The 13350-nt window shown below is 39.5% G+C and overlaps 1 long non-coding RNA gene across 1 annotated transcript; it reads right to left on the minus strand.

Moving 5' to 3' along the window:
• Positions 1-9911: 9911 nt before the first annotated feature.
• On the minus strand, positions 9912-13269 carry LOC133479580 (uncharacterized). The gene is made up of 3 exons (XR_009789003.1): positions 13094-13269; positions 12834-12898; positions 9912-12032 (listed from the first exon to the last, which is right to left on the minus strand). It is a non-coding gene; the product is annotated as an uncharacterized LOC133479580 (long non-coding RNA).
• Between the last annotated feature and the right edge of the window lie 81 nt (positions 13270-13350).

A 13350-nucleotide genomic window follows, 5' to 3' on the forward strand; every position in this document is an offset into this window, starting at 1 on the left:
TAATAATGTTTCCCATGAAAATGTCAAATCATACAAGAATGAATTCTTATCTTTTTGAAGCTAAAGTTGTAATTTTATGGACATAAAAAATATTTTAGTATTATTTTCACCAAAAATTAAATAGTCACTGTCTCTGTCATCATCTGTATGATCAGTTTGGTGTGATTTTTTTTCATGTTCAATTTCAAGCCTAAAAAAAAAATACTTTGATTTGTTTTTTTTTGGGTCATATTTTCATTTTTGTGTTTGTACTTTCTTGTCAGTCTGGCCAAAATACTCATTTGGAACCATGTTCGGTAGGACACCATGGACGCTCCATGTCGTACAAGCACTTGATTTCTTCCATCCAATCTGAATTTTTAAAAATAAATACCATCATAAAAAAATGGAAACGGGTCGTTATCTTTCCCATAATGCTTTGCTGTGCGCCTGTGTCTGACGATGCTTTGTTGTGGTGGTGGTGAAAAGCGTTTCTAAGAAGCTGCTGACAGGCGGCTGAATGAGGACAGAAGCAAAGAAAAACGTCACAGATGGATCTAAGCATGCCCGCCATCATTAGCCTCAATGTAATTGCATCATTTTAGTCATTGGGAAGTTGTCGGGGGGCGGGGGAGAGGAGGGGTGCGTGTTCCGTGTATAACGCTGTCGGGAAGTCTTCATGGCGCTACTCATGATACTGATATTAATACTGATGATGCCAAACGAAAAAGTCACTTAGCAGCTTTTAATTATTTCTATGTGCTAATATGTCACTTAAAAGGGGGGGGAAATGCTGCAGAAAAATGTCTTTGATTTTCAATGTACAATAGAAAATATTGTGTGTACTTACAAGAACGAGGCAGCAGATGTTCAATATTCAATCGTGGTGTAGCCCGACTGTAGCTTTACATAAAACAATACATTGCAATATCTATATTTAATGTTCGTGTTTTGATGCTGCATCTTCCAGAGATGGGGGGACTCGCGTCAAAGGTCTTGACTCGAGTCGACTCGCGTCAAAGGTCTTGACTCGAGTCGACGCGCGTCAAATGACTTGACTCGAGTCGACGCGCCTCAAATGACTTGACTCGAGTCGACGCGCGTCAAATGACTTGACTCGAGTCGACGCGCGTCAAATGACTTGACTTTATGACTTGCGACTTGCTTGTCAAATACTTCAGAAAGACTTGACATCTCATTTCGAGCTGGAAATCTGCATCGTAATCTGGGTGGGACGTTGTATGATAGTTGGCCAAACCTTTCATTTCAGTTCATAGTCACGCAAAACTCTTTTTTTTCCGCTCTCATTTACTGCACTCTAGAGCAGAAAGTAGATACTGTATATAACGGCAACCGCCGAATGCGGAAGAAGTAAAGCAGCGTTGCTAGCGACGTTTGCCGGCATGACGAAAGAGTCGGCGCTTGAAGATGCCAGGAGCATTATAGGTCTGGTGTATGGGATGACTTTACATTATGATCACGACAATAAAACAGGTCGTTGACAAAAGCACATTGCACAATTAATAAGTACAATACAAATTGTGAGTAGCTAGGTGTGAATATAATTCTCATACTACTGAACGTGTTTGTTGAAGTGTCGCCATTAAAATGTCATCTGTTGTGTCGGCTCTGTGATGTTTTTAAAATGAAGACCGTAGCATATGAAACATAACCTTTAATCTCATGATTAATTGTAAGTTGTCCAGAGTCAGTGCTTCTAAATAAATAAACAAGCCCAACTGAGTGATTTCATTAAAGTAGAGGACACAGGAGGAATGCAAAATGCATATTTTTATGTCATGTATTATTTCCTTTATTATGAATTGCTTTGATGCTCCATTAGCCCATTGGGTACACATCCAATTGTATCTGATCAAGAGAAAACAGTTTGGGCTTTTGTTTGTGTTCTCCTAAGAACCGTAGGAGTTACAATGCTGTCATCATCAAGTACACAGCATGCTTTGGTCAGAAATAAAGTTCAGTTCAATTGAGTTTGAAATACAACTTTAAAACAATTCACTGCAATAAATTCAAACGATCATAACCTCAGTCGTTAATTTAACTTTTAGGTGTGAATACTTTTTTTGGGTGTTATGATTTATGGGGGGAAAACATTTTATTACCACTCCAATACAGTATATGTTGCGACTGTGATATAACCCTTTAAGCAAAAGATATTTGAACACAAACAAGGAATCAACATACATAGACAGAGATAACTACGTCTACATGTTGCTTGGCTAAAGGCTTATAACACTGCGGTACCAATGCTAGTTGTTAGCCTGTCTATGGCATGTTGCATTGTTTGTGAGCACCGAGCTAAACGGACTCATCTAAAGCAAAGTTATGTGGTTGTTTTAAACGTGTAATATTCTTTGTTTTATGTTTAGTTTCACCTTGTACATGTAGGCTATAGCGCTTCCGATAGCGTTTAGGCCTGCAGCGAAGGCCTTGCTTGCTAACGCTGACTGTCTACGAGTGAAACGCACACACGCACACACAGACGCATGCACACACACCGAGTGTGTTTGCGTTGCGTATTTGCTCAGGCCAGGCTTTTCACTGACAGACGCTTTGACCTCTGACAGATTTAAAAGGTTTGTGTCCTCATTCTTCAACACCGACTGCCATCCGCTGACCATGTGTGTGGGTGCGTGTGTGCGTGTGTGTGCGCGTGCGTGCGTGCGTGCGTGTGTGTGTTTATTGTCTCACAGCAACGGGCCGACGTGTTGTCATCACGTTACGTGTGCTGACGACGACAATTTGAACACAAGAGTGAAATTTACTCGCTGTTTAAAAAGTGCACATGTTGCGATAGGCCACAAGGTCAAGTCAAGGTTAAGCAGCGGACCAGGAAAATGTTGATTGAAAGATTCTTCAACCTTTTCACCGCCAAAGAAGACAAGCGCAACATTCGCAGTCAGCCCACTAAACACAAACTCGTGTTAAAAAATAATAACAACAAAGCAAGTCTTAATTGATTCATCACTCTTTATTATTCATCTATGTCAAATAAATGAAGAAGATTTTGTGTGCAATACTTATTGGTTAAATGGGCAATTATTATTTTTTTTATTTTATGTTTAATAAAAAAAAATCTGATTATATGTTTTGCTGCTTTAAAACCATGCACACAGTAGAGATAAATAATACAAAGTTATTTGTAGGGAAGGGATTTTAAGAAATGCAAATAGACACACAACAATGCATTTTATTAGATATATAATTTTAAAAACATAGTATTTTTTTAGTTAAATATAATATCTTACTCTTTAAGTTTTTAAAAAAAATGAAATAGTCTGATAAATATTAGATTTGTGCATAGATTATTGAAACAATAAGGTAATATGATATGCATTATTTTGTATTAAATTATACATTTTGCCACATTAAAGAGACAATACCTGTACATGTTATTCTTTCGGGAATGTTCATGTTCAACATCGAAATCTAAATATAGTAACACATTAAGTACTTATAAGACAGAATATTATAGTTTGTCACTTCAAGACACCATACAGATAAATGTTGATAGTTTTAAAAAAAAAAAAGTTAAATAGTAATAGATATTTTAATTTAATGCATATATTATTGAAATTGAGAAAATATGATAGTATGGTATTTTTAATTATTTCACATATGTTTCCACTTTAAAAAGACAATGAACATAATTGTAATTTTTGAGGGAAGTTTTTTTAATATCTAAGTAAGTGTATTTCAATATTTAATGTGATATCTAACAAAAATAGAATATCTGTATTTTATTATTTAATTAATTTAATGAATTTTAATTCGTTTCAATTAAACTAAATCTACCTTTTACCACCATTAAAAACAATACAGTATGGAAATTGTTTTGCTATTTAGTAATTAAAATAATTTGTTAAAAAAATATGTTACAAATAATATTATTTTGGGGTTTTTAAAATTTTTAACAATAATAATAGTAATAATAACAACAATAATAATAATAATAATACTAAAACATTTTATTAAAATCCCAAACAACTATAACAATAATAGTGCTGCTACCCATGACAGAAAAAAATAGTATGCAGCTTTAATCTTTGCTATTGTCATCAGCATTTTTCTTTATTTGTATAATCATTCAGTACGTCTAAAAATGTGTTTTAAATTCAAAACTGTGACCAATTAAAAGTGAACAATCAATAAACTGACAAAATCTATTTCTGTCACACTTCAGTGATGATTTGTCACAAAGTAAACAAAGACGACATCATCAGCCCACTTTTCCCGACATCCTTGCGTGTTTGTGCGTTTCTCTAAGATGGCGTCTCTTCCAGGAAGCTTTGGTAGTCCAACTTTCCTGGACCCCCCCTGCCTCCCCACCCTCTGGTCGGACCTCGGTTCCGAGAGTGAATCAAGACGTCCAGTGACAGGCTCGTGAAGGCCCCGCTGAGTTCACCTTGATGGATGCCCGCTGCAGGTGTTTTCAATGGGGCACAATAAGCGCGGCCCCTCTAATGCATTATTGCGGCCATTAGGACCCGGCTGGCCCGCGGAGACCACTTAGGCGCCGGCCTATCAATAACGCGCTGCGCTCGGGGAATTAGTCATACTGATGTTCTATTTAATCAGAATCTCATTAGATTTTAACAGGGTTACAGTAACCCTGCTTTCATTTCCATAAGAGCACACATTGCTCACTGATGTCACGCACGCAACCAACACGGGAAATGGAATACGTACTATATCTGTGTGTCTGTGCGTGTGTGTGCGTGTATTTCAAATCCACAAGTAATGAAGGTCTGTCAATCAACGTGTACTGATAGACACTCATTTTAGAGCTATAACATCTTGTAAAGCTCACTTTTTAAGCACACCAAATTAGTAGAAAAAATGATGTACATCTGTTAATCATGCACACTGGTGCCTTGATTGAAGAGGTACATTTGTTTCTTCTTCTGGTGTGTCTTGACCACTAGGGGGTAGTATGATGCAGACATATAGATGTGAACGAAGAAGAGCTTCAAGATGAAGTAATAGTGATTTTTTTTTTGCAGACAATAACGATAACGATTGTCTCTCTACCTGTGTTGCTCCACAATTTGTGTTCAAATATCCATTGCTTAAAGGGTTGCAAAAGCGCCCCATAGATGCTATTTTTTAGCCTGTGGCATATTGCAATGTGTTTTAGGATGAAACTAGTGAACTTTCCTAAGGCAAAGTTATGATTGTTTGAAATGCACAACAGAGCAAAAAAACAAAAACAAACAAAACAAAAAACAAACAAAAAAAACAACAAAAATAATCAACCGAGCGACGCCTCGTAAGTCGGGTCACTTGTAAGTCACGGTATACTGTACATTGGCAACAACAGACCATATAAAACATTTTTGGACTATAGTTGTCCCTCTGACATTCTTTCAACATATTTAAACATATTAAAATACACTTTTTAAAGTATTCCTGAGCACCTGTTCTCAGTCACTCTCTCGCTGTCAACAAATGGAAGAATAACGTATAACATCACTAAGGAAATGGAAAAAAAAGACTCCCACTCCCATTTGAAGTTTACTGTAAAACTGACACACACCAAAAAGTGTAAACAAATCATATCATTCCGTCCAAACGAAAGTCAGACAGCTTAATGCTAACATACAGTGCGAAACACCATAGACGGGCAAACGGAAATTAGCATAGATGTTACGGAGCATAAACCTTCAACCAACTGCTACTTTGACACACACGGAGCAGCAACACATTAAAACAAAGCATGCGACAATACTCACAGGGACACAGAATATTCTCTGTGATCTGTTGGGAATGACGACGCTTACTGGAGTTCAGAGGTGGGTAGCTAAATATTGTACTCAAGTAAGAGTACTGTTACTTTAGAATAATACGACAAGTGAAAGTAAAAGTAGGCATCCAAATATTTACTTGAGTAAGAGTAAGAAAGTACTCGATGAAAAAACTACTCAAGTAAAAAGGCACTTGTGAGTAACTTCTGATTTTATTTATTTATTTATTTTTAAAATCTGAGGATGAACAACAAATCAAATACAAAATAAAAAATAATTGATGGGCGTCGATACACACCTGCCACCATTTCAATTTTTAACTGCCCAGAAACCAACAACACATGCCTTGGGCCTTATGTCGCGATTGGTGAATTGGGAGTCAAATGCCATTAGTGATCGTGTTAGATTGGCGCAACGGGCACCCTATACGGAAGTGGAGGATGGAGTCTAAAAATAGACGCGCACATGCAAGAATGAATACATCAAAGTAGCGAACGGCATGTTGATCATCGGAACGGAGAGAAAGTATCGATCCTTCTTCACATAAATACTCAAGTAAAAGTACAAATTTGAATTACCCTGACAAGTACAGTTTATGGCAAATGTTACTTGAGTAAATGTAGCGCATTACTACCCACCTCGTCTTGAACGTCCGGATGAACCAGGATGTAGGCGGAGCTCACTCTTTCTTCTACATAAACACACACACACAGGCCACACAGAAGCGAGCTAACTGGTGGTCTTCCCGTCGTCCTCGTAGGTTTGCTGCTCTTGCTGATCTTTCATCGTCTTCGGCCGCCTCCCCGCTCACTGCACTCCTTCAATTAGCGCTTTATTATTGCAGGGGGCCCCCTCAGCTGAGGACCCCCGGGTGCTGAGAGCTGCATGCCAATAGCCGACTCGGCGAGTGCGTGTGTGTGTGAACGTATGTGTTTGTGAGGAAAAAAAAGTGGTCGTGTCAAGTGCAGAAAGACACCTTTCAGCAGCGTATTTATCAACGCGTCCATCTGAAGTTAGCTAGCACATTAGGGTTTCAAGCCTGGTTTAAGGTTTCGAACAAAGTTTACAATTTCCAAATAGGGCTTAGAGCCTTGTTTAGGATTTCAAGTTAAGAAACGAAGACAAGGTTGAGGTTTCAAATTCGGGTTTCAAACCACAGTTGGGGTTTCAAATTAGGGTTTTAAGGTTAAAGTTGGGGTTTTGTCTAGCTGGTTTTGAACCGTAAACTTGGTTTGAAGCCCTAAACCAGGTTAAAACGCTAATTTTAAACTCTAAACTTTAAAATCCCAATCCTGACCTGATACACAAATTTTAAACCCCAAATTGAAACCCTAACATTTGTTTAAAACCTTAACCCAGGGTTGAAAGTATAATTTCAAAGAACTATTTTGAAACTCTAACCAGGCTTGAAACCCTAAAATGAATTTATGTTACGTAACCTTGCTTTAAAAAGAAATCTTCATTTTTCATGTTTCCAAGTGAGCGGGTCAATTTGACCCGGAGATGAACATGTGTCCTGTGTCTCGTGCCATAAAAATTCAAAGAAAAAACATGATTTAAAAAAAAAAACAAAAAAAGAGATTGTCATGTATTTTTTTTCCATTCCATTTTTTTCATAGTTTTGGACCTTTTTGGGCTAACAACATGTAGCGGGTCAAATTGACCCGGAACAGAACATGTGTCCTGTGACATGTTTGAGAATGTCACATACTTTTTCCAATTCTATTTTTTTATGGTTTCTGACACTTTATTAATGAAACATGTCCCGGGTCAAATCGACCCAGTAGCCTTATTGCCGTTCCTTCGACTGGAGCGGAACAGGAGGGTCGAGTCCACCTCCCTTCTCCCTACAAGGGCCTCGGTGTTGCCCCCCCCCCCCCCCCCCCCCCCCCCCCCCTAGCGTGAACTGAGGCCCCTCTCCAGAAGCAGCCCCTTATGCGGTGTGCGGGAAGCCATGCAGAACGCGGGCATAATCTTTTAATACGTGCGCAGGCATGAAAGATTTAAGCGTCAGGGTGTTGACAAGTGACACAGGAGCCTCATTCCGTGCTCCCTCCCTAGGACCCTCCTCCCTAGGTCCCCCCACCACGAGTCTTGCAGACCGCTTCTCACCTTCATTAAAGCAATTGGCTTTCCAGATTGTTCCCCAATACTCGGCTGTTTCTGTCTGCAGCACTAAGAGGCTTACACTAAATGAACGCTAATGAGAGGAGGGAGAGGGTGAGGAAAAAGAGATGAGGAAGGAGGAGGAGAAAGGAGAGGAAGAAAAGGAGGAAAAGGACAAAGAAGGGTGACAATGTTAAAGTCATCTCACTTGACACTTTTCTATCAAACGCTAATTCAAATCCTTTTAACCAGCCTTGAAACCCTAATTTGAGAACCTAACTTGAAACCCTAATCCAGGCTTGAAACCCTAATTTAAAACTATAGCCTAGGGTTTGAAACCCTAACCCTAATTTGAAACTTTTGCTTCAAACTCTAATTTGACACCCTAACCCAGGCTTGAAACTTCAAACTTGGTTTCATGCGGTAATTAATTTGAAACCCTCACGCTTGGCTTGACGCCCAAACTTTAAACCCTAACCCTAGCCATGCATCCCAATTTAAAACATTAGCTACAAACTCCTACAAACCTTAGCTTCAAACCCTAATTTGAAAACCTAACAATTGAAACCCTCCCCCTGGGTTGAAACCCTAAACCTGTCTTGAAATGCTAACTTCAATCCCTAATCTTGGCTTCAAATCAGAATTTGAAACCGTAACCAAGGCTTGAAATCCCAAATTTAAACCCTAACTTGAAACCTTAATTCTGATGTGAAACCCTGATTTGAAACCCTACCCTTGTCTACAGTTCCTAAATCGAAACCCTTAGCCGGGCTTGCTGAGGCTTGTTGTTTTTCTTCCATTTAGCTATGAGTCCCATGGCTGACGTTTGCCATCCAGTCTCTGTCGTCATGAGTCCATTATCCACAGAGTCCCAGCTGGGCGCCTCCCTGGGGGGGGGGGGGGGTCGACGTCGGGTGGCAGAGCAGGCGAGGCCCCCCCACATCCTTATTGTGTGCTCTGAAAGGGACAACACTAATTGAGGCTAATTTGATTTGAAAGACATTTGTCAGTTTCAATGGGACGAGTCCGCTGCTGTGCTAACTTGGTCTCGCTTTCACTTAGCCAGCTGACCCAATTGGGGAAATGAGCTCATTTGAAACCTGACCATGGCTTCAACACCGATTTGAAAGCCTAAACCTGGTTTCAAAGCCTAATCCTGATCAGAAACTGGAATTGAAAACCCTAACCCTGGTTTCAAACCGTAATTGTGAGCTATAACCTTGGCCGCAGTCCGTAATTTGGAGCCTTATCCTGTGTTTGAAACCCTAACCCTGTTCAATAACCTAGTCTTGAAACTTTACTTTGAAACCCGAACTTGAAACCATAACCCTGATTTGAAACACTCTTTTGGAACACAAATCTTTTGTTGAAAATGCTAACCTTGGCTTCAAACCCTAACCTTATCTTGACTCCCGAACTTGAAACGCTAACCCAGATTTGAAACGATAATTTGAAACCCTAACATTTGTTTGAAACCCTAATCCTGTCTTGAAATACACTACGTGTCCAGTGGAACCTCGATTTAACGGACCCCCGATTTAATGGACTTCGATTTCAACGGACAGAAAATAGTGTCCAGTCAGAACCCGCTCATGCACCCGTGAGGTGAGGTTGGATAAACTTCAAACCTTCTCAAACATTTTAAAGCCTTTTTACATTTATTTACAATAGTTGTATACTGTACCGGTGTTCTTACCCCATGAAAACAATAATTTTGTACTGTACTGATGTGACCCAGATGTGAAACCCTAATTTAAACCCTAACTTTTTGTTTAACACCCTAACCCAAACAAAATAAAAATCCTCATTGTGTGCACTTTAAGGGCCAACGCTAATTAACTGTATATATATATATATATATATATATATATATATGAACTCTAACTACTTTGCGAGCTGTAGCACCGTTAATCCCGCCGAGCGGCGCTCACGCGCGAGGGCGTCACATGACTGCATGCCGAGCACGTCGGCCCGATCACGATGAACAAGAAAGCAGCAAAGGGAACTAGATTTCGGCACCCGCTTAAGACCATTACACACCACACTCATACAAGTCTGATCTTCAAGTTTCAAAACCCTATCACACTAAAAACCCTAATTTGATACTTTAAAACCGTTTTCTAAACCAAATTTGAAAGCCTAATCTTTGTTCAAAACCATAACGTAGACTTGAAACCCCAATTGTAAACATTAACTGTGGCTTCAGACCCCAATTTGAAACCATAAGAAAGGCTTGAAACCCTTATCCCTGTTTGGAACCCTAACCTTGAATTCAATCCTCAATTTCAAGCACAACCCATCATTGAAACCCTAGCCCAGACTTGAAACCCTCATTTCCAAGCCTAACCTTTGTTTAAAACCCTAACCTTGGCTTCAAACCCTAATTTGAAACCCTGGCCTGTGTGCAACACGCTTACCATATCTTCAAACCTTGATTTGAAAGCATAAGATTTAAAAAACTGCAGAAAGCAGAAGCAGAAGAAATGCTTGAAAATATAGTTTGAACTCATAACCAGTGTTTATAACCTAACCTTGGCTTCAAACCCTAATCTGTGTTTAAACTCCTTGAAACTCCTCACCTCAGCATAGTTCCTTAACATCAAGATCCCACAGAGTGGCGGCAAAAAAACTACTTCAACAAAGTTCCTTGACTCCAAAATACCAGAAGTTGGTGCCAAAGCACTATTTTTGTCTAAACGAAACCCCTGAACTCACTTCAACATAGTTCCTCGACACCAAGATGTCACAAGATGGCGGCAAAACCCTTTTGTCCAAATGAAAACCCCCTAGCCTTGGCTTCAAACGCTAATTTACGATTTTGTGTGGACAGTCCCATTGAGAAACCGTTTTAGTGTAATGAAAGCGCTCTCAGATTGCGATCAGAGCTCGTTTGGCCCTTGTTGTTGTTTTATCCTATTTTGTCATTTATCTGCACATCGCAGCGGCAGGTGAGGCGGGCGGCGGCTTTTGTCCAGGAAAGAGCTGGGATACAAAACGCCGGAGGTCAAGGTGCGCCGGTAATCCGGGCAGCTGTGTCGGATGGATTAAGATGGCCGCTCAGGCCGATCAAAAAAAAAAGTGTTTCCGTCGTGATGAGCCACCCAAAAACCAGCATTCAAATGAAGGGAGACTCCAAAATATCCACTGTCTCGCTTTTATTCTCGCCCTCGCCCACTCTCTTTGGCAAATTGCTTCTTCCTCAACTATTAATCTGTTATCTTTTAATAAAAGTACAATATTATAAATTTGCAATGATCCAGTCCAGAGCATCTGGAGCGTTAACGATTGTTAGTACATTTTTTTATACATACAACTTTTCTGTGATAGTAGAGTACTTCATTCAGTACGGTTAGCAACATCCAAGGTCACGTGATCCACAGCCAATCTAATTGAGTTGCCGTGCAGAGAATCGTGAGGGGCCCGAATGTTGAGATGAGGCAACGCTGTGATTTTATACTCCACAATTGTGTGCATTTAATGTTGAATTCAAAAACGTTCCTCCGCTGCCAAGCCAGCACTTTTCAAGTCAATCATCATCATTACTCATACTCATCATAAACACATTTAAAACCCTAACCCTCGTTTGAAACTTTAACTTGAAACCATAATCCTGTCTTGAAACCCTAATTTGAAATCCTAATCCTTATTTGAAACCATAGTAGATTTAATAGCTAACTAAGTAGTACTTAGTAGTTAGTAAGTAACTAAGTAATTTAAGTACCTAAGTAACATTGAGGCCATCTGTCTTTTTTCTTTTTGTGTGTGTGTCTGTCTTTTCTGATGTCTCCAGCACAGCGCAGTCACGTTATCCTCCCATTTTGCTTCCTCGTTTTCTTTTCTCAAGCAGATGTCTGCCGCCAGACACAAAACTCCATCTGCTTATTTGTACCACGTCTGGACACAAAGTGACCACCGACACTGTCGTAAAAGTCCTCAAGCAAAATAATATAACATTCATCAACCTCAACTTTCGTGTTTGTAATTTACTATTAAAACTAAAGGTCAATAATACCATAAAGCGTTAAATCAGCGTCAGCCACGCAGGAGCAGCAACACGCGCATTTCATAAATGTTGTGTTGATAAATCTTCGTGGTCTTTCAGCGCCCTCTGCTGGTACTTGTCGGTACTGCGCGTACGAGTCCACATCTGGTCATCTGACATGTTTGCACGTCACTGATTGGCTGCCGTAGGAAAACGAAGGGCGAAAGAGTGATTAATGAGCATGAAACAGGTGTGTTACGTTTTCATTTGAAATTATTTGGTCATTTAGAAAATAATCAACAACAATTCTATTTTGTCCAAGTGATATTTAATTTTAAAATTGGCAATTTTGAGCACATAAATCAAGTGAAGCCGAACATACAAGTGACTCGAGCTAGCGCTTCTAATACCCAAGTGGCTAACTAGCCACTACACTGTGTCGCCACTGTGTATTTACGTTGAATAATTTTTTGTTTTCGATTTAACTGTGTTTAATATTGCCTGACACGGTAGCCTATTGTATTATTTATGTATAGGTTTGCATACATGCCTTTTGGTAAACGTTTTGTTCAGAGTTTGGTGGAAAAACAATGACCTGTCCTCTTCAACGTCCATCTCTAAGGTACTTGTGTCAAATAGTCCATCTATTCTCAAGAAGTCTAATCTGCTTCAGATTCACTAGTTTTGCCTTGATTGTTGATCTTGTGCATTTTCAAAGATGATGAGTGTTAATATGAAGTCATCTCTATTCACTCTTAAACTCGGTAAATGCTTGGTTTTATGAACCGGGCACTCTTGAATGAAAATGAACTTACGTTGGAAAAGCGTCCTTTGACGCCAGAATGAGTTTGTTCTCAGTTATGGTTCATCAGGCAGAAATGAACTAAGTTCAGTTCACGTTCATCCAACATATGAACTAGCTCAGGTACACCACTCAATACAATGCATTCCAAAAGGAGTGCGACATCGCTAACATTTTGCAGCTTCAGAGTGGTCCGTACCATTTTAGCACCAGTATCAGTTGAAGACTCCTTACGTTTAGATTGAGGCGCTAACCCTGGACAGACTAAACAAAGAAGAGAGTTTATAAGTGAAATTGATTTGTTTGCCCGAGCAGGCATGTCATACCTGGACCTCCTCCAGGAACTCATTTTCACATTCTGTCGAGTCACTGTCAGGACAGTTTTGACAAGACAAAAATATTGTATGAAAACAAAAGAGAATATGACATACGGTAAGGGTATAATTCCAGTTCTCATACCATGTCCTTTTCTTCCGAGGTTCAGCTTTGGTCACCTCAGGTTCTGAGCTTCTGCTGCACCAGACTGCGATCACATTTAAAGTGAATCATGTTCTCTTCCTCTTAGGAAAGTCTGCACAAAGAAAGAACAGGCTTGGTGACATTTGTAAATGAGCAAAGCGAACCTATCAAGACTAACTGGTGACATTATTATCTATAAAAAAAAAATAAAAAAAAGCACACCTTTTGAGAATATAGTGACCTTGATAACGAAGCAA

This window comes from Phyllopteryx taeniolatus, chromosome 6 (genome assembly GCF_024500385.1).
Source record: "Phyllopteryx taeniolatus isolate TA_2022b chromosome 6, UOR_Ptae_1.2, whole genome shotgun sequence".
Taxonomy (NCBI): domain Eukaryota; kingdom Metazoa; phylum Chordata; class Actinopteri; order Syngnathiformes; family Syngnathidae; genus Phyllopteryx; species Phyllopteryx taeniolatus.